Consider the following 21,803-nt stretch of genomic DNA (forward strand, 5'->3'; position numbering starts at 1 on the left):
GAATCTTGAGGAGGCCATTGTGGCAAAACAGTGGAATACCTTCACAAGTTATTTTTATTTCTCAATCACTTCTAATCATCCCCAGCTCACCCCACACTAAAACCCTCACCTATGTTTGTGTAGAACATCTAACTAGAACATCTTCAAGTGCAAAGAGGAATGGATACTAAAAATCCTTAAGACATACTGTTGGGGAAACAATGCCTATGATATAGAAAGAATCTTAAGAAACATGTCTGGCAAATATATAGGAACAGAAAAATAGGGCATTTTCCTCCAGTGAGAAATCTGTGAGGCTTTGTTGAGCTGCCACTGTTCTAAGAGTTGTAGAGAATACAAATGTGATTAAGGTACATGCCCTGTCCTCCACTGAAGAAAAGATATTGCACAAATAGCCAAAATTCCAAGTGACTGTGATAAGTGCTATAGAAAGATACAAACTGCTATGTGATCACAGAGGAGCAAGGGAGGACCTCCGGCTGAGGTTGGAGAAGGCTCCTAGAAGCAGTTGACCTTTGTCCTGTACTTCTGCAGGCTAGATAGCACTTCCGTTTTCAGGTACTGGGGTGGAGGAGAATTCCAGGGGAAGAGAAGAGCAGAATAAAAGTACAAGCAGAAAAAATAAAGTTATTTTCAGGAAATGGTGAGCAATTGTTTGATTAGGCAGAGGGTTCATGAGGAAGTAGTGGGAAGCAAGATTATGACTTGACTGTGTTAATGCTAAGGCGGGGAAGCCACTGAAAAAACTAAGAAGGGTCAAAGACTTTCTGGGAAGCTATTCTTTGTCTTTGAACAGGGAATGACTCACCTGAACTGCATTCATTCCAAGTCCTACTTAAACAAGAGAATCGAATGCCTTGGCTAAAAGGAAGAATTAGAAGATCTGGTCAAGATGATGGCCCAAGCCCATGTGTTTTATTCCCTCTCTTCCCCAAAATTCCACTAAAATGTCAGTAGTAAAGAAGTAGAAGAGGCTGGGCAGGGTGGATCATACCTGTAATCCAGCACTTTGGGAGACCCAGGCGGGTGGATCACTTGAGACCAGTCTGCACAATATGGTGAAACCCCATCTCTACCAAGAATACAAAATATGAGCCAAGAAAGGTGGCATGCTCCTGTGGTCCCACCTACTCCCAGTTACTTGGTAGGTTGACGTGTAGGTTCTAGATTCAAGGAGAATCACTTGAACCTAGGAGGCAGAGGTTGCAGTGAGCTGAGATCCAGCCACTGCACCCCAGCCTGGGTGAGAGGGTGAGACTCCATCTCAAAAACAAAAAGAAGGAAGAAAGGAAGGAAGGAAGGAAGGAAGGAAGGAAGGAAGGAAGGAAGGGAAGGGAGGGAGGGAGGGAGGGAGGGAGGGAGGGAGGGAGGGAGGGAGGGAGGGAGGGAAGAAAGAAAGAAAACAAAAGGACAAGAGTAATAGGGTGAGTCTATCAACCAGACAGAGATTTTGATAAATTTCTGGAAGATGGTTATAAGCAAACACTATACCATATTTTATCAGGGACTTGAGTATCCATGGATTTTGGGGATCCCAAGGAGGTCTGGAACTTCCAGGGATATCAAGGGATAACTACGCTGGAAGCTTTAACAGTAGGAAAGTAATGGAATTGCTATCAGAAGGAAGGAATGGAACCATAATTTCCTCTCCTAAGTGGTATTTGCAGATAGCATCTAAAGTTGACAGATTAAGACAGGTTGGAGTACATTATTTAGATTTATACAGGTAACCAAAATAAGATCCAAACTTTTGTTGTTGTTGTTTTGTTTTTTGAGACGGAGTCTCGCTCTGTCGCCCAGGCTGGAGTGCAGTGGCCGGATCTCAGCTCACTGTAAGCTCTGCCTCCCGGATTCACGCCATTCTCCTGCCTTAGCCTCCCGAGTAGCTGGGACTACAGGCGCCCGACACCACGCCCAGCTAATTTTTTTTTTTGTATTTTTAGTAGAGACGGGGTTTCACCGTGTTAGCCAGGATGGTCTCGATCTCCAGACCTCGTGATCCACCCGCCTCGGCCTCCCAATTGTAACTCCTGGGATTACAGGCGTGAGCCACTGCGCCCGGTCAGTAAGACGCAAACTTTATAGCACAACTAAGAAAAAGTGAGAAGTGGAAAATGAAATGAAGAGAAGATTAAATATGCCGAATTCCTCATCTTTCATAATGAGAAGTTATGAATATATTTACATTTTTTAAAGTACAAGAAGTATTGCTGTAATCATGTAATTTAGATATATGGAGGTAGCCACTAGAAGAACAAAACCAGATAAGATTAAAAACTGTGGCTTCTGGAGAATAAAGCTTGAGTGGAGTAGGGGACTGTAGAGGTTGAGAGAAAATATTTTTATTTTATTGGATCCTAATCCATTTGATGTTTTTAAAATAAATATTTACTGTTGAAGTCTAAAAGTAGGAAGAGCGAGCATTTGAATTTCACTTCAATGCCCAATGGACAGCATTACTAATGAGTTCTTTGTTGACCCCAAGAGTACTTAAGAAAACTTTAAGTATCACGGGTCCACTATGGCTTTTTCTTCCTTCTCATGTTTATGGCTCAGCCCCAACAGATATTTTTGGTTCCCCTGCCTGACAGAGTTTTCTTCCCTTAGAAATAAAAAAGTGCTTTTTTTTTTTCTACTGTGCAAGCCCTATACTTGGGTATACACATGTCAATTTAATTAGCAGTATCTAGTTTTACAGTTCCCAGGAGCAATGGGGCCCAAAAGCATCACATGAGCTCTAGTTATTTTGGACCAGTTCAAAGGAGTCTAAAGAAAATGGCAGCTATTCAGTATTAAACATGTAGCTGCATATAAAAATTACTATAGATTTTTTAAAAATGTTATCAGGTTAATTTAAATATACCTAATTGCTTTAATATTTCTTAGACTGTTTTACTGTACACTGAAATTTGCATGAGAGGACTATGAGGAAAGATTTAAATGAAGTTACTTTTCTAGTAAGATTTCAAGTAGACAGATGTTTTCCCCAAGGAGCTGTTCAAACAACAGAACACACAGAAGAGTATCACAAGAGCCAGAAAGATAGTACATCTTCAGCTATCAAATTTTTGCATCATTTTTAAGCTGGATCATTGTCTGTTTGAATTTCCAATGTGTCATTTTTGAACCGGTGAAATTAACCTTTGTCCAGTGATATGATAAGTTTTCCACTGAAGAGATCTGGAACACTCGAAATGTTTACTCTGAAAATTCTCCTGAGAATATCATAGTTTTAAGAAAGGTTAATTTATGCAGATAGGAGATTCTCAATTAGGCTCATGCTCACAACAGTCTTCTCTGACAAGAGCCGCCTACCATCTGTGAAGTCAACTATTTCCGTTTCCAGTGATCCCAAGTTCATCCTTGTAGCTGCTGAGATTGAAATTCTCAGTCAATCATAAATATCTGTTCTGTTCCCCCTGTCCTACTCTGGTGTTCATGTAGGTCATGAATTTTTTTTTTTTCTTTTCTAATCAACAGATTTCAAAAAAGCACCACCAAAAAGGATGTGTAAACAATTTTATTTTCATGGCTGGTGGCTTTGCAACAACCACTAGCTCATTCTGGGGGTCCAGAAGGCTGCTCATTTTTTATTCTCTAGAAAGAACCCGGTGGCAGTTGGAATAGAATATTAGCAATTCAGAGAGGACTGTGGGAGGATCTCATTTTCCCTACACTTCTCTGAATGAGGAGTCACTTAAGCAGACCTGCAGAGAATCACCGCCTCAATTCTAGACTATCTGACCTCATCAGGGCTCAGAGATCCCATAGCCACTCACAATTAATTACTGCTGCAGTTAACAATTCCATCAGAACTGCCTAATCTAGGGTTTTGTTTTGTTTTTTTTAAATTATACTTTAAGTTCTAGGATACATGTGCAGAATGTGCAGGTATGTTACGTAGTTATACACACACCATGGTAGTTTGCTGCACCTATCAACCCATCATCTACATTAGCTATTTCTCCTAATGCTATCCCTCCCTATCCCCCAACCCCTGTCAGGCCCCAATGTATGATGTTCCCCTCCTTGTGTCCATGTGTTCTTATTGTTCAACTCCCACTTGTGAGTGAGAACATGTGGTGTTTGGTTTTCTGTTCCTGTGTTAGTTTGCTGAGAATAATGGTTTCCAGCTTCATCCATGTCCCTGCAAAGGACATGAATTCATCCTTTTTTATGGATGCATAATATTCCATGGTGTATATGTGCCACATTTTCTTTATCCAGTCTATCACTGATGGACATTTGGGTTGGTTCCAAGTCTTTGCTGTTGTGAACAGTGCTGCAAATTAGAGATCCAAAATCTAGCATTTTAAGACCCAGATGTCCCTCAACAAAGTCCGAAGACTTCATCACCCTAGCTAAATCTCTCTATTGGCTCTTTGAAGCCCTTCTTCTTACCTTTGACAGGTAAACCTAGCAGCTGAGTTGAAGTCTTCCTTTTTGTAAGATTCATTCACCATGCTCAGTGGCACAGAACTTTGTGGAAGGATGAAAGAAGTCATTTGCTCCAGTCTCCTGACTTTAAATAGATCAGGTCAAGATTTGCTTCAAAAAACATCTCTTTTAGGAAGCCTCCCAAGAACTGCCCAAAACTAGATTGATGCCTTTCTTTTGCACCTGAAGTCCCAATGCCTTCCTTTGTCCTGCTATTTACATCCCAGCTATGACATTTACTTCCTTGTCTGACTCTTCAAGCAACCTTTAAGTTCTTTGAAGTCAGAAGTTCCATAGTCTTCTTTGTACCCATGTTATGTGCCCTGCACATTGTAACTGTCAGTAAATATGTGGTAAATGGCTTTCACAGGTGAGACACCTCATCCCCAAATGATTTCGATGATTTCTAAGTCCTAGAACAAATGTAGTGTCATGAGCAGGAATTGCTCATGACAGGGGCCCTGGATGACAGGAATTGCTCATGAAAGGGGCCCTGGATCATTGGGACAAGATAGCTACCAGGGAAATGAACTATAGCTGATTCAGCTTCCCGTAGAACCTGTGGCTTCCTTATCAGGCCTTCAGTAGCTAGGATTTCCAGATAACTCCTATATATAAATAGTTTGTATCCCCCAATCCGGATAAACTGGTACCAAGCTGCCTGTGAATCTCCCCACAAGGGCTCGTGTTTAAAGGAGAAAATAAAATAAAATAAAATAAAATAAAACAAGGCTCTCTGTTAAAATTTTGATTTCAGAAAAACAGCCAATAATTATTTATTCATTACACTATTTGGGACACATATACTAAAAATGTATTAATCATAGATCTGGAGTTCAAATTTAACTGAGGATCTTGTGTTTTATGTGGTAACCCAACCTACACCCTCCCACACACACAGCACACACATATACACACACAAACAGAAACAGCTGCCTTTCTAACTTATCCTATAACAACAGAGACCACAGGGTTCCATCTCTTCAGGCACTTGTAGACCACGCTGCAGGCCCAGAGCACGTAGACCCTGACGCGCCTCTCAGGAAACAAGATAATCCTTCCCTTCTTTTGCTGGGCTTTGGCTTGTGCAAGTTTCCCCTTGTCCAATAAAACCTATTACTTAATCTGTATTCTGTATTGTGGTGGAACTATCAGATCCCCGGCACAGCACAAATGATGAACCAGATGGAACGCACCTTCTACAACAGAACTACACATGTGATATTTCTAACACTGCAAGTTCTCATTGGCATATGTTTTCCTGCATATCTTAGCCTCTCACTACCTCTGTTTAATACCTCCTGCCTGAGAGAGGCCCTGAAGTGTGTAGGCTAAGATGTCTATGCTGATTAGCACCACACGCTTGAGAGGCTGGGTATCATAGCAATGGAGCATGAGGGCTTAGGATCAGAGAGCCTAGGCTCCCGTCTTTGCTCCACCAGTTTCTAGTAATATGAACCTCTGAACTAACTGCCTCCTCTGTAGAATGGGCATCCTAAAAGCTCCTGCTTCATAGGACATGAGAAAATGGGGTGAGCTAGGTCACAGTACTCAACACACTGCCCGGTGTGTGGTGCGCCCTCACTGATATTGGTACTGTTCATCATTATCGGATCTGGCCCACCTCTGGCTTGACCCTACACTCTTTGGGTATTTGTCCCTTTTGAGGACACTGCCCCTGGACCCAGGTTGCCTCTCAAACTTCAGCTTGTTTGTTTTTGATAATGATGCCCATTCTCTGCTGGAATGTTACACTTCCATAACTTGACTCTATCATCTCTTCTTTTTAAGCATAGCTTGCGTTGTTTCTTGGATACACTAAACATTTCCTTTCTTATCACATCACTTGTCTCAATTTGCTCCCTGCCTCGCTCCATGCCAATGAGCAGCAAATCAAAAATGTTTGATTAGTATCATCTCCACCTCAAAATCATCAATGCAATTCATGAGAGGATGACCTTTTCTTTTTACCTGTAACATTTTTACTTCTTTTTTAAATTATGAAAGCATTAATGTATTCATTGAAACTAGTCAAATAATTCAAGGATGTATAATGAAAAATTTTCTCTTCATTTCCCCCATTCGTTTCCATCCCACCCTCTACCTGAGGTTGATGCATATCTTTCCCTATCTTTCTATGACTCATACAAACATGCACACACACACACACACACATCTGTACATATAAACGCAGACATGGCATTACTCTCTTACTCTTGCTTTTATCAAAATATATTACACTAGTTACATTATTGTGTCACTTTATTTTCTTATATAATGTTGCATAGATATGTTAATAGCAGAATAATAATCACAGAATGGATGTAATATATAATACTATATAATATATAACATATGTATTATATATTACACATATAATATACATATTATATATAATATATATATTATATATTATATATTACATATCTATTATATTGTATTATATTATATATATTATATATTATATATTACATATCTATTATATTGTATTATATTATATATATATATATTCACCCTCTCGTTATTGACAGTCATTAAGATTGCCATCAATTGCTATTCTGGTATTCACAATGCTGCAGTAGAAAGCCTTGCACATACATCTTCTATGCCCTGGGACTCTGTTGTGTATAGGGTGCATTCCCAGAAGTGAGGCTGCAGGTGAAAGTGTGTGTGTAATAGGGCAGGATTTGCCAGGAAGGTAACAAAGCTGGAGCTTTAAAGCCCTGGTTGCACAAGCCCTTTAAAGGATCCTAGACTTCATTTTGTATTTGTAATTTTGCATTAATTTTCTTAAAGAAGCATGAATGAAATGCTAAAATGAGTGAAGCTAATAAAATTTAAGCTTTGAGCCCCTGTGAAACCTAGAATCTCCCTGAGTAGATGTGTATTTAGTTTTAAAAGGTACTGACAAATTGTTGTCCTAAAATGTGGTAGAAATTCGTGCCTTTACCAGCATGACAGGGAACAGCCCAGGGGCCCCCGTCCTTCACAGCACTGGCTGTCACTGCATTTCCACCTTCCTGCCAATTTGATGGGTAAACATATGGTGTCTTGTTCATCTATGTATATTTTATTTATTTCTGTAAGTTTAATCATTTGCCATATGTTTATTGACCATTTAGAATTCTTCCATGAATTGCATCACCATTGGATTTTAACCTTTTTCTCTTCAGTTTATAGAAACTTTTTATGTCTTGGTTTATCCATTCAACAAATATTGAGCATCTACTCTATTCAGGGCACTTCCGCGAGCCGGGGATAGAGCCGTGAACAAAATCCCTGACGACAGGCAGTTTTCTGCCTAGCTGAGGGAGACACTCCAAAATCAAATCAACAAGAATGTGAGGAATATGTCGAAGTGCTATAGAGAAGATACAGCAGGGGAAGGGGAGAGCCCAGGTGGGCAGGAGCTGCTCTTCTGTGTAGGTTGCTCAGAGCAGGCCTCACTGATAAGATGTTCAGGGCGAGCCAAATATCCGTGGAAAGACCATTCCAGGAGGAGAGTCAGCAAGGGCAGGGAGCCCTGAGATGGCAGCAGGCTTGGCCAGGAGGCCAGTGTGACCGGAGCCACGTGCACCCAGGCAGGTGTGGGGGGAGGGAGGTGAAGTCAGGTAGCAGTTGCCCCCCAGGTTCTGCTGGGCTGTGTCCACAGGGATGATGTGGCTGTTACTCTGAGCAAAATTATGAGCAGGTGAAGTTTCCATCCAAAGAGTGACTGATTTCATTTATAAAGATGTCCCTGCCGAGTAGGAAATCGATTGGATATTATTTTCTCTGCCGTGTCTATGTCTGTTTCAAAAGCATTCCCCAGTCTGTTGTGTGTCCTTTGAATTTACGGTGGTTTCTATCGAGTATTAAAAACTAAAGATACTATGTCGTTAAATGTCTTTTGAGTTTTTCCTCATCTTGCTTCTAAAGCCAAAGTGGTAGAAAAATCTGCATATTCTTTAATACTTTTAAATATATTTTCCATCATTTAAGTTACAGATATAAGTGTTGGAAATCCAGAATCTAATCTGACATCACAAAATATGATCCCTTCTCTCCATCTCAGATGGTTTAGGGTCACATTTAAGTACACATTTAGTTCTATTTGTCTGGTTAACTGTTTGGATGTTCTGAGAGGCAAAGCTATTTTATTTGTCAGAAAAGGAAAAGAAAGAGTATGAAATCCTTGACCTAGCCTCTTCATTCTGCTTCTATACACATTGAATGACAGGGATTTATCACAGTCAAACTTCGCATGTAAGAATAAGAATGACTTGCATTTCAAGACTGTGCACAGATATATAATGTTAAATACATCGAAACTCATGCTTTTTAAGAGGTTAAACTGTCTATTTGTACTATTATAAGTAGGTTAAAATAACATTAATATCTGGAGAAACAGGAAGGAGAAGCTTTTTTAATCACATGAGTAACAACAGTAAAAATTCCTCAGCTTTGGATCTCGTGGTTACTGCCCTCTCAATGATGTATATAAGGTTGACTGTGTTGGCAGTATTAAAATGAATACTCCTATATGAACCTGAAATTTTCATATAAATATTGAACATACAGAACTACAATAATAAAAAATACAATTATAACATTTATTATTGTGATTTTCTTATTCAAATAATTTATGAATACCAGAAATTAGGCAATTTCTGTTGTTTTAATTTTCACTGACCTACATTTTTACCTTTAATATATACACACATACACATGACTGTGCTAAAATTTTGGTTGCAAGACTTATAAAATTTCAACTTGACCCAATTCTTCTACTCATGAAGGCAGAGTCTAAATCAGAATAGATAGAGCACGAGATGTAACTATGGTCAATGTCCTTAGCAAGAGAAGGGAACAATGGCCTGGATAATAAAATAAAGCATGTAATGCCCTCAATTGTGTCAGGTTGAATAGAGATGACAGCTGTCAGAATGAAATAGGTGAGTGGGCAGGATGTGTGCCAGCCCTGTGGTCCCTGCTCTGGGCTGAATATCCTCCTCTTGAATGCATTTTGAACACATCCAAGTTAAAATTTCTACACTGTTGCTCCTTCTTTCTGTTTCACTTTCTTTGCAACTCCGTCTTCCACATACCCTGCACAGATAGATAGAGAGAGAGAGAGAGAGAGAGAGAGAGTTGCCCCCTGCTGCTCCCAACAACTTTTGATTGCCTGCTCAAGGGACATCAGAAGCTCACACCACCCAGGGGTGTCCTACTAAGGGAAAGGCAGAGTGAACCGTGGCTTTTGCTCTCATAAAAAGCATGCATGGAAAATTGTGGGGAAAAGGTGATTACATTTTCTTCCAGTCACAGCTTACGAGGCAAACTATGAAAAATGGGTAGGGCCGCAGGTTTTCTAAATGCACACAGACATATTCTTGCCTTCTGGGACTGTGGTCTGCATTTGAGCCAGTTGTCTATTAGTGCCCAGCCTGGAACCTCTCATGTCTTTCTGGAGTTAAGCCCTGAGGCTGCTTAGATTCACTTTTTTCCCTCCTCATGACTGTAGAAGTCAGTCTGCTTTCTTTACACTTTTTAACTGACACTGGGCACCACTAAACACACACACACACACACCCCCCAGACAAGTTATGTGAAGGGCTAAAGTCTCTGCAGCTTCCTCTCTCTTTAGTGTCAAAGATGAGCACAGGAACCCTTTCTGTTTTCACACTTTCACTCTGATCACTTTGGAAAAACAATTATTGAGAAATCAATAATGCCACAGACTCATACAACATGTTTATCTTCTTAGTCCCCAGGCTGTCGATCCTACCTCTGTTTCGTGGCAAGACCTGGAAGGCCAGGTCAATTCCATCTATGTATCCTTCTTTTAGATAAAGCTATCCCTGCTTCCAAGATTTTCTTCTAAGAGCTTCCCTTATTTTTTTAGGCAAAATAACACCCATGCAGGAAACAAACTTTTGGATGTCTTATACTTTCCTTGCTCTAACTTGGCAAGGAGAAAGGGTCACCAGATTAAATAATAGTGTAATTTGAACAAATATTCTTTGGTATATATCCCTTTGAGGCGTATCTTAGATAGCTGCATATTCTGGAGAAAAGAGAAAAATCACCTCGGCAAATTCAGGAATGTCCTGAGAGAAGACATGTTCTGTGTTCATAATTGGACCCAAGAAACTACCTAATTGGGGTAAAGGAGACCTGAAGGTAACACTCACAGTTTCTGATGTGGTCAGGCCATGGGAGTGGAGTTGGGCAGGGGGCTCTAGCTTCTTGGCACAGTTGCAAGCAGACAAGGAGGGCGATTTGCCTCCAAGATCATCCTCCTAAGGAAGGTCCCCCCTACCCAAGGGAGGAGCCATCTCTGGGGGAGGTTGGGAGTCATCAAGGCTGATATGCTGGGGGGTGGTTTGATCAACAGTCTCATCGTGACAGTCTGGTTTAGAATATAAACCCACCTTCTGATTCTACCCATCTATTTATGTCAAGGAGTCATGTCTCTCACCAACTTGGAGGACAGATTACAGGGCATCCTGAGAATCCAGAAGGATTGATGTCTGTCTTTGGTATTTCCTTGCCATTTTCTCTCCCATCTTTCCCTTATTCAATTCTTATTATGAAGGGCATATAAAAACTTTACTTTAAAAGGTTCATGGGTCATTTAATAATAAAAGTGAATAACATCTGACCGGGCGCAGCGGCTCACACCTGTAATCTCAGCACTTTGGGAGACCGAGGCGGGTGGATCACCTGAGGTCAGGAGTTCAAGACCAGCCTGGCCAACATAGGGAAACCCTGTCTCTACAAAAATACAAAAATTAACCGGGCATGATGGCATGTGCCTGTAATCCCAGCTACTCAGGAAGCTGAGGCGGGAGAATTTCTTGAATCTGGGAGGTGGAGGCTGTAGTGAGCCAAGATCATGCCATTGTACCCCAGCCTGGGTGACAGAGCGAGATACTATCTCAAAAAAAAAAAAAAAAAAAAAAAAGAGAGAGAAAAAGAAAGAACGTGCATAATATCTAACATTTATTGAGCAACTACTATATGTCAGGTGTTATCTGTTTTACAGATATTATTGTGTCACATCATTCTCAAAAAACCTTAAGAGGTAGTTGCTATTATTATTCCAATTTATAGATGAGCCGAGCTGAGAATTTATAGATGAGATGAGCTTAGAATTCATATATGAGATGAGGAATGTTCCTCCTCTCCTCAATTACTTCATTCCTTCATTCAGATATCAAACATAGACTAAGTATCTACAATGTATAAGGCCATGACCTAAACAGTAGAGCAACAGAGATAAAAGACACAGTCTCCACCCAGAGGTAGCTTGCAGTCTAATGGGAGTTCACTGAAAAATAAATTGTACAATGTTGAATTCAATGAGACAGATGAAGGGGTACATAAGGTGCTATGATAAGAAGGAGGAGGCACACCCAGCCAAGAGGAGCGTAGGACCTAGTATCGGGTGGGAAGGGAGGTGGTGGGGAGTCAAGGATGGTTTCTCAGGGAAGGTGATTAAGGTTGAGCTGAGTCTTACAAAACAAAGAAGTGCCAGGCATTGGGAATGTGGGCCAAGGGATGAGTGACAAGCTGAAGAGATGAACTGGGAACCACATCATGAGAGACAGGTGTTATCGAGCTGAGAAACTGCGGTTTTATCCTAAAATTAATGGTAAGATGCAAAGCGATTTTATATTGTAAAAGATATATAACATAAATTGTACCATTTTAACCACATTTAAACATACAGTTCAGTGGTATTAAGTACATTCACATTACTGTGCAACCGACATCACTATCCATCTCCAGAGCTTTTTCACCTTTCCCAGTGGAACTCTGTGCCCATTAAAAAATAACTCCCTATTCTTGTGCTTCTCAGTTCCTGGCAAACAACATTCTACTCTCTGTCTTTACAAATGTGACCACTCTAGGTACCTCATATAACTGAAATTATAAAGTATGTATCCTTTTGTGAGTGACTTATTCACTTAGCATAACGTCCTGAAGCTTCATCCTTATTGCAGCATGCGTCTGGATTTCCTTCCCTTTTAAGGCTAAATAACATGCCTTTTTTTTTTTTTTTTTTTTTTTTTTTTTTTTTTTTTTTTTTGTATTTTTGGTAGAAACAGGGTTTCACCATCTTGGCCAGGCTGGTCTCAAATTCCTGACCTCAAGTGATCAACCCGCCTCGGCCTCCCAGCATGCTGGGATTACAGGCAGGAAGGCTGAATAATATTCTATTGCAAGCACACACTACAATTTGTTCATCCATTCATTTGTCAATGGATGCTTGGGTTACTTCCACCTGTTAACTACTGTGAGTAATGCCTCTAAGAACATGGCTGTACAAATACCAATTTGAGTCCCTACTTTCAATTCTTTTGGATATATACCCAGAAGTAAAATTGCTGAATTACATGGTCATTCTGTGAATTTTTTTGAGGAACCACCATACTGTTTTCCACAGCTGCTGCATCATTTCACATTCCCAACACCAATGCACAAAGCTTCCAGTTTCTCCATATCCTTGCCAATACTTGTTATTTTCTGTCTTTTTGTTTTTTTAATAGTAGCCATCCTAATGGGTATAAGGTAATATCTCATTGTAGTTTTAATTTGCATTTCCCTAATGGTAAGTGATGACGAACATCCTTCCATGTGCTTATTTGCCATTTGTGCATCTTCTTTGAAGAAATATCTATTCAAGTCTTTTGCCCATCTGAAGTGATTTTAAATAAGGGGTGATATAATCTGATTTGTGTTTCAGAAAGAGAAGTGCAGCAAGGATTGTGGTTCAGAGGTTGCCCAGGATGGACAGGGGAAACTGGAGTCTCACTGGTGATCAGGATGGTGAGGAGAGGGTGCAGCTAGGATGTGTGGAGGGGCAGGACTCACAAGCTTGGCAATGTGGGAAGTGGAGAGGGGGAAGGTTGAAGGTTCTGTCCTGCCAGTGCTGGTCTCCGGGCAGCAGGCAGGGGTGCTGTCTCTGCACAAACTTTGTCCCCTTCTGTGTGGCGTGAAGTCAGAGCCTCTCCAGTCTTCCCCTACTTCTACCCCTGGGTATTCTAAGGTCTGCCTCCCTTTCATTCCTAGCAGAGTTCCCATCTGTTTCCCCTTCCTCTTTCTCTTTACCTGGTCATGAATTCATGTCCTCACCTGGCCACAGATCTGCTGTTTCTGGATATCCCTGTCCGTATCACCATCCTATAGCTCTCCCAACCTGTGATTACCTCTTTTCTCATTGTTCAAGGAAAATCTGGCCCTAATGTGGTTCTAGACAAAGAAGTGGAGAAAGCAGAAAACCCACAGACCTGAGGCCACAATTAGGAGAAGATGAGAAAACAGGCATTTCGGTGTCTTTCCTTTGACTTCATGTAGCTCAATGCCCTCTCCTTCAATGAATTAATAAACATTTCTCACATGTTACTGTAATTGTTGACTTATTTATTTCTCAAAAAGTTTTTAATGGCACATATGTATTTTCATATATAATGTATATATTACGTACTTGCTGTGTGTGTGTGTGTGTGTGTGTGTGTGTGTGTGTGTGTGTGTGTGTGTGTGTGTGTACGTGCCAAAGAATCATCAAATGCAGACTAACCCACTCAGGGCCAAAATTTATACTTAAACTATGAGACAGAAAAGATTTTGTACTTCTTGCTAACAAGTGCCTTTTAATTTTCCAAAAGGCAACTTTTAGCAAATATTGTAATAAATACAACCAAGAAATCAAAGGCATAAAATAAATAGTGAGAAAAATGTAATGAGGATGGCTCAGGCTTTGTGGTAATTAACACTAAGAAACAGTGTTACAACCCCATTAATGTATCTAGCTATAGGGGAAAAGCACTAAATATATACTAAAATGACTCTCTGTCACTTTTTAAACCCTTTTGATTATTATTAGGTGGGGTCAAGAAAGTCATAAAGGAGAAGTATTTTATTAGGAAATTATCCATTCCATATGACGTGGTATTATCATGAAATCAGCAAGTCTTCGTTGGCAATTAAAATTTCATTATCGGAAGAAAAGTAGAACTAATAATTTTGGTTTTTCATAAAGGTTTTAGCTGAGCAAGTTTTCTTCTTCTTCTTTTTTTGGATATAGCTTTACTACAGAACAGTAAAATACATTGCCAAGTTTATTTACTTGTCAATAAAAAGTGAGTTTACTTACTCATCAATAAAAAGCAAGTTTTGAAAGTAGAGTTTTTGTAGACTTGAACTTAAAAGTTGTATCCCCAACTCTTATCCCTGGGAAATGATCTAGCATCCAAGTATGAGGAAATAACCTTTTGAGTAAGAAGTGACAAGGTGTTACGCTACGATTCTGGAAAACATAAACACTGCTCTCAGAAAACAGAATGTGTTCTTTCCAGCAAATAAAGTTGCAGGCTGGTAGATGACAGTTTATGGGAAAAAAGAGTTGTTTCAAACCCTCCAGCAGGATTTTATACTGAATAAGTGCCTTAAATAAAAATCACATCTGTGACATACAATGTCACATAATGAACAATGGACAAGTCTTTTTCGCATGCAGTTAAATCAATAATAATAGGCAATGCTGAAGTTGTATGTTTTAACCTTTGGTGACAAATTTATCTCTGTCTTATCCTCAGTTTTACCAAAAGTTGATTTGGTTTTTTTGTTTTCAGAAGCCAATTTTGCTGCTACTTTTAAGAAAGAAAAATATATTACATGGTTAGTTTGGAATTAGGACAAGTGACAGTCCCAAGTCCCTGTTTGTGATGTACCAGTGAGTGCTAAAATAACCATCAGTGCAGTACTACTTATTACAATCACTGATTTTGAAAAAGAAAAGCCTAAAATCATTATCTTTTTTAAAAGTGGTAAAATGACAATAGGAAATGGAGAAGTGATGTGAACAGTGATTCACAGGAGAAATATAAATGATCAAGCATATGAAGAAAATATTCAACCTCTCAGTAGTAAAATAAATATATTCTAATATAATAACATGACAGCATGTTGTACATTTTTGACTCTTAGATTAGTAGATATGGCAAAAAATGATAATGTCTGGGTTTGGCAAGGTTGTTGGGAATGTACAACAATTATTATAAACTTTTTGGAAAGAAATTTGATATGTATAGCAAGAGTCTACTTGTAATCCAAAATGTATCCACTTCAGTCTCACAAAGCCTTTCCTAGGAAGCCAGTCTAAAGAAATAGAAAATTCAGCTGGGTGTGGTGGCTCACACCTGTAATCCCAAAACTTTGAGAGGCTGAGGGGGTGGATCACTTGAGGTCAGAAGTTCGAGACCAGTGTGGCCAACATGGCGAAACCCTGTTTTCACTAAAAATACAAAATTAGCCAGGCGTGTGGTGCATACCTATAACTCCAGCTACTCAGGAGACTGAGGCGGGAGAATTGTTTGAACCCGGGAGGCGGAGTTGCAGTGAGCTGATATTGTACCATTGCGCTCCAGCCTAGGCAACAGAGGGAGACTCAGTCTCAAAAATAAAATAAAATAAAATAAAATATAAAATAGAGAAATAGAAAATTGGGCAAAAATTATGTACTAATAACATGAACAATCAGGTTATAAAAAATGGAAATAGTCAAAATGTTCAACAATAATGGAAAAGTAAACTGTGGTTATGCATACTATGGAATATCATTTCACTATTATAAATGTGTGTTAATAAAATAGGGAAATCCCCATGCCACAGTGTTAGGTGAAACAAAAAGGATATAAAATTAACATAACCTGATTCTTGTTTTGTAAAAAGAAAGACATATTCCTATGTATGTAAAAACAATCCTAAGTTAATAAAAATTAAAGTTATTATGCATTTGCAGAGATAAGAAAAATAATGGAAAAATACATTAGAATTGTAATCATAGTTACCTCTTTCTATAGAGATAAACAAAAAGGAATCAGAAATAAATACATCAAAATTAAATCAAAGGTCATTGTAACTTATTTTTGCACGTTTCTCTGTTTTCCAATGTTGCCGTAGTGAGCAACGTATCTATTAATATGTATTTGGTTGCTGCTCAACTCAACTAACTTAAAAACAAAGGAAATATATTGGGTTTTAGCTCCCAATTTCTGGGATAAACTTTATCTCAAGAGTGGCTAAAAACAGAGGCTCAGTAGAGTTTATCAGAATTCTGTTTCTCTTCTCCTAAGTTGCACTTTCTGGGTTGACTCCTCACAAAGGCTCTCCATTGAGACTTGCAGTTCTAGGGGCTATGTATTTCCAGAATCAAGGCCACATGCATAGCAAAATTCCTAAGATACATTCTGAGGGGTCTGCCTTGAGTCATGGGCTCAAAATGAACCAAGTGCATGGCAGGGGAATGCTAAGCATTAATTCACTTCCATCAAGCATTATGTTCTCCCCCGTGGACCTCCACCCAGGCCAAGTTTAATAAACATTAGGGAGAGACATATTTCCAAATAAATATCCAAGCTATTTTCGAGGAGAGCTGTAAACACACATGCTCCATACAAATACACACTATTTCTTTAATTAAGAAATAGATTTCGGCCGGGCGTGGTGGCTCACACCTGTATTCCCTGCACTTTGTAAGGCAGGTAGACAGATGGCTTGAGGCCAGGAGTTCCAGACCAGCCTGGGCAACACAGAAAGATGGACTTCACCTCTACAAAATAAAAATAAAAACAATTAGCCAGGCATGGAGGTGCACCAGTAGTCCCAGCTACCCAGAGGCTGAGGCTCAGAGGCTGAGGTGGGGGGATCCTTTGAACCCAGAAGTTTGAGGATACAGTGACTTAGCATCGCACTCCTGCACTCCAAAAGATAAAATGAAAGAAATAGATTTAACTTAATTCTTTTCAAAACCAGTGCTCCTACTCCTCCCCATTAACCCCTAATCCGTTCTTCTTTCTCACCAGTGACATTGATTCATCTGTCAACATCCTCACATGGATAGAACTGCTCAGTTTTCCAATGGCAAATGGAAATGGCTCATACACTTTAGGACTGCAAGTGATACTTCTCATGAATATTTAGAAAGAGAGACAAGGTGAAAATAATGTTTCCTCTTAGAATTCAAAGTAAAACTTTGACTGACTGAAATAAAAACTGCTTTTATCAATACCTCACTCTGGTTTTTTTTGTCTTCAACTGATAGGTTAGGCCACTTATACAAAATGATTCTATTATATCAAATTATTGTTTTGAAGCATCATTAGAGAGACAGAGAGAGAGACAAAGAGAGGGAGAATGACTCCAGGCTGTTAGTTTTATCTTGCCTAATACTACTCAGCTCTGTGACAATTTCGTATTGTAACTTTTACTGGGTTGAATGTTGGAAATTATTTCAAATATATTCTCCTAACTTATTCAATATCTGTGCGTTTTTCAGTAGTAAGAACTTTTAAAATGAAATGTGAATGTTTAAGCCTTCCTTCAGTTATCTAGGTGAGTGATTTTGATGAGTACAAGCTTACTCTGCCCCATGCAGGTAATTTATTCTTGAAAAATCACTTGTTAAGTGAATTCTCATAAGTAAAAAATATCACTACCATTAACTTTTATGAACATGGATTTATGCTAAGACAACACCAAAGCCCATTAAAGTTGGCTCAATTACTTCAACAGACATATTAGTTAAACAACCTAACAAAGTCTTTTCTCTTTATTAATTACGCCATAATATTGCTATTCACCTACTCTCATTAAGTTCTTGTGGCGCTATTATGCAATACATATTAAAGATTATTCTTACAAATAAAACATGTTGAATACTCAATGGTATATAGTTCAATCTTTATTGCAGAACAACCACAACAGAAAGACCAGAAATCTCACTGAAAACAAGAACAAGTTATTTCACACTCACCAAATAACTTGACATCCTTAGGGCATCAGATGATCTCTGCTGTAAACCACAAAACTCTAGGCCACTGAGGCAATGTAACCCATTGCAGTCCATTAAGAACTGTGAGCAAGGCTGCATGGTGCTACTGGTCTGTCCAGGTTCAGCTGCCTGTGTGAAATCCAAAATCCAAATCTGTCCTCAGAAATGCTAAGAAATGTCTCACAAGCCCAAGTTGGGGTATAGAACAAAACCAGGAAAAAAATCAAATTCATGTCATTCTACCTGATATCACATACCCAATTCCTCAATCTGAGTTTTAGATTGTTTATATGATAATCACACTAAACGATTAATGTCCTGTGTGCCTTTGGAAACAGTATCTTTTAAAGGTTTCATTTGCCTGAACTAGTTGAAGATATTTGTTTTCAGTGACTCAACAGAGAATCTCAGTTTCCCACCCTATTCTAGAACCATCACCCTATCTGAGGAATTCGTCAAACTTGAATGGCTGTGTGGGTGACTGCGTGGCAGCTGCCAAAAGTATTGTTGCCCCAAGCACCTACCTTCATTACAACCAATGACAGAAAACAACTGTGTTCTAGGGATCTTTTATGTCATCTGTATCTTCCCATTTATTTCTTCATAACTGCAAGTTGGTTGTCAATTCTTTGTCTGGATTTAATTCTAAGGATAGTATCCTGAGAAAACACAGCCCAAGGACAAAGAACAACTCCAAAATTACAGGATGACCAACAACACCTGAATCTTTTTTCCCTTTTAAAAGAATCATGAACACAGGAAATGAGCTTTAGCCTTTATTTTTGCCTTGTCTTGAGAGACATTCAATAAGGAACTGAAAATGAAGTACGCTTCAAACTTTAAAGGCAATGATGAAATGGAAAGAAGAGGGTCCTTCAAAACTGTAGAAGCAACTTCAACCAGACTAATACTATTTCAAAGAAATGGGCCATAATAGCATCAACCGCTCCATGTTTTGTTCATTCCATCTACAGTACATCAACAGGCTTTTTCCAAAAGTGTATGGACAAAATACTTGAGTTGAGATCTGTAGCCTGAACCTAGATGGTATCTATATGTTGTCATGGTAACTCACAGGGCGCCATCTTTAAAAGCATTGAACTCAGGAAAAATACACACTGAGAAATTTTAGCCCTAAAAGCTGTTTCCCAAAATTATCCATTATCCTATGTATCTTTGTCTGCTTAGAGCCTTGCTGTAATTTTTATTTTCATTCCAAAGCTCAAGAAACACTGAAACAAGTGAAAAATTTGTTGAAGTCCTTTATTATAGAATTTTCATAAGTTTTATGCTAACTTTTAAACTGATGAACATTGCTCCTCTACCCCATAAATGTTTTTTCCTTTATACTGACTTTTTATTTTATTTTATTTTATTTTTTTGAGACAGAGTCTCACTCTGTTGCCCAGGCTAAAGTGCAGTGGTGCAATCTTGGCTCACTGCAAGCTCCGCCTCCCGGGTTCACGCCATTCTCCTGCCTCAGCCTCCCGAGTAGCTGGGACTACAGGCGCCCGCCACCACACCCGGCTAATTTTTTTTTTTTTTTTGTATTTTTGGTAGAGACGGGGTTCACTGTGTTAGCCAGGATAGTCTTGATCTCCTGACCTTGTGATCTGCCCACCTTGGCCTCCCAAAGTGCTGGGATTACAGGCGTGAGCCACTGCACCCGGCCCTATACTGACTTTTTAAATGTAAACATTCCCCTTTTATCCATAGACACAATTTTTATTCTTATTCTCTTTATATTGGTCTGTAGCCAATGTTAAGGTGAAGGGCTTCTCCCTTACTTTGAAACTCCAAGATCCGGCTGTCAATCTATGTGCCAATATTTTGGAGAAATAATGACCTTCCCTCCTCCCTTGTAGCACTTATTTTTGCATGTCAGTCATGTAGGACTTAGAAAATTAAACCCTGGATCTTCCTTCATCTTCTCATTACCATCCGCTCCCTTTCAGCTCTATCATAAACTATTAGAAGACAGTGAGGGTGCATTATGACTTTTCATAGCTCTAGAATTAGCAGTACTCCACACACAGGGGCACAATAAATATTTTATGACATAGAACCCAAATTTAAAGATAAATGGACTTTGGAAATGATCAAATCTACTCCATTTTTGTAAATGAAGAAAGAGAAACAAGGAGAGATAAAGTATCCAGCCCAGGGTCATGTCCAATTAAAAACATTATTTTGAGGTCAGCAAAGAGGATGCCAGTCCCTTTTCTGCTAGTAGTACCTGGCAAAGAAGTAAAACAGAGATTCTGCATTCACAAAACCAAGTAGCTAATAGCCATTCCTGGTTTACATACCACATGAGATAGGTGGTTGTTTTGAGGTTCAAATTAACCAATATGCTGTACCTGAGAGAGTGTGTTAAGTATCATCCAAATATAAAGTATTATTAACAGGAAGAGTTTTTTTTTTTTTTTTTTTTTTTTTAAAGCCCACGGGAAAAGCTGAATGGAAAAAATAAAAGAAATAAAAAATGTATTGGTAATAGTGAACATTATCTTGTTTTGACTTACAGGCAATATCATACCAGAAAAATGGCTGCATTTGGAAAATGAATAGCTGGAGAAAATTCTAATGAATAAGCCCAAGGCCTCCAGAAATGAGGATGAAAATAACCAGCATAAGGTAATGGCTAATCAGAAATCTAGCCTAGACACAGGGTATTACAGTTCAGATTCTCTTCCTTCTCTGAATTTCTTTGTAGTTAAGCTTTCATGGGAAACTCTGGCTGGGGAGAGTCCATGTGTGTATGTGCCAGGAAGATCCTTGTGTTCTATCAGTTCATCTGTGTCTGCAGCAGAGGCAACGGAAGGAAATGACCAAAGGGAGAGCAATACAGGCAATTAGGGATGAACCTAATACAATATGCATGGTGACTACATTGATTTGTTGTGTGTGTGTGTGTGTGTGTGTGTGATTTAAATTCCTGATATAGTTATTAAAAAGGAAATTGACTAATAACAGCTTATAGGTATTCAAGATCCTCACAAATTACAAAGCTTACATTTTTCCAGTGAATACTCTACACGGCTCAGAGGTTAGAACAGGTGTTCTCATTCCTATTTACTGATGAGCCTTGGACTAGTCAGGTGATTTGTACAAAGTTAAATGCCAGGGAGCTCTGATTCCAAATTCAGGGCCTAGAGATTTTAGAGGAAGGCTATGCTTTGCTTTACTTTTGTGGGCTGCTTTTAAGACTATGTCACTTACCTGAAGGCTGTTTCATGAAGAATGGGCAGATGTAAGAAAGGAAATAAAATAGCTATTTTATAACCAGGCAATAGGAGTGGTTGAATGGATTTTTGGCTTGGAATGATAATTGGATCAAAGGAACAATACCATATGTGTCTTCTATTACCTTAAAAAATCATACCTAATTAGTGAGAGTTTCTGCAAAGGAGATGAAAGAAGAAAGAAAGAGAGAAAGGAAGGAAGGAAGGAAAGAAAGAAAAAGAAAGAAAGAAAGAAAGAAAGAAAGAAAGAAAGAAAGAAAGAAAGAAAGAAAGAAAGAAAGAAAGAAAGAAAGAAAGAAAGA

General features: G+C 39.0%; 1 protein-coding gene across 1 annotated transcript in view; it reads left to right on the forward strand.

The window, feature by feature from the left end:
• Positions 1–21,368, forward strand: part of RFC3 (replication factor C subunit 3) — a 666,103-nt gene extending 644,735 nt beyond the window's left edge. Inside the window, exon 9 of the mRNA XM_050766090.1 lies at positions 20,784–21,368. The gene's annotated coding sequence lies outside the window, so the exon portion shown is untranslated. The remainder of the gene's footprint in view (positions 1–20,783) is intronic.
• The last annotated feature ends 435 nt before the right edge of the window (positions 21,369–21,803 follow it).

The sequence above is a fragment of the Macaca thibetana genome, chromosome 17 (assembly GCF_024542745.1).
Source record: "Macaca thibetana thibetana isolate TM-01 chromosome 17, ASM2454274v1, whole genome shotgun sequence".
Lineage (NCBI taxonomy): Eukaryota > Metazoa > Chordata > Mammalia > Primates > Cercopithecidae > Macaca > Macaca thibetana.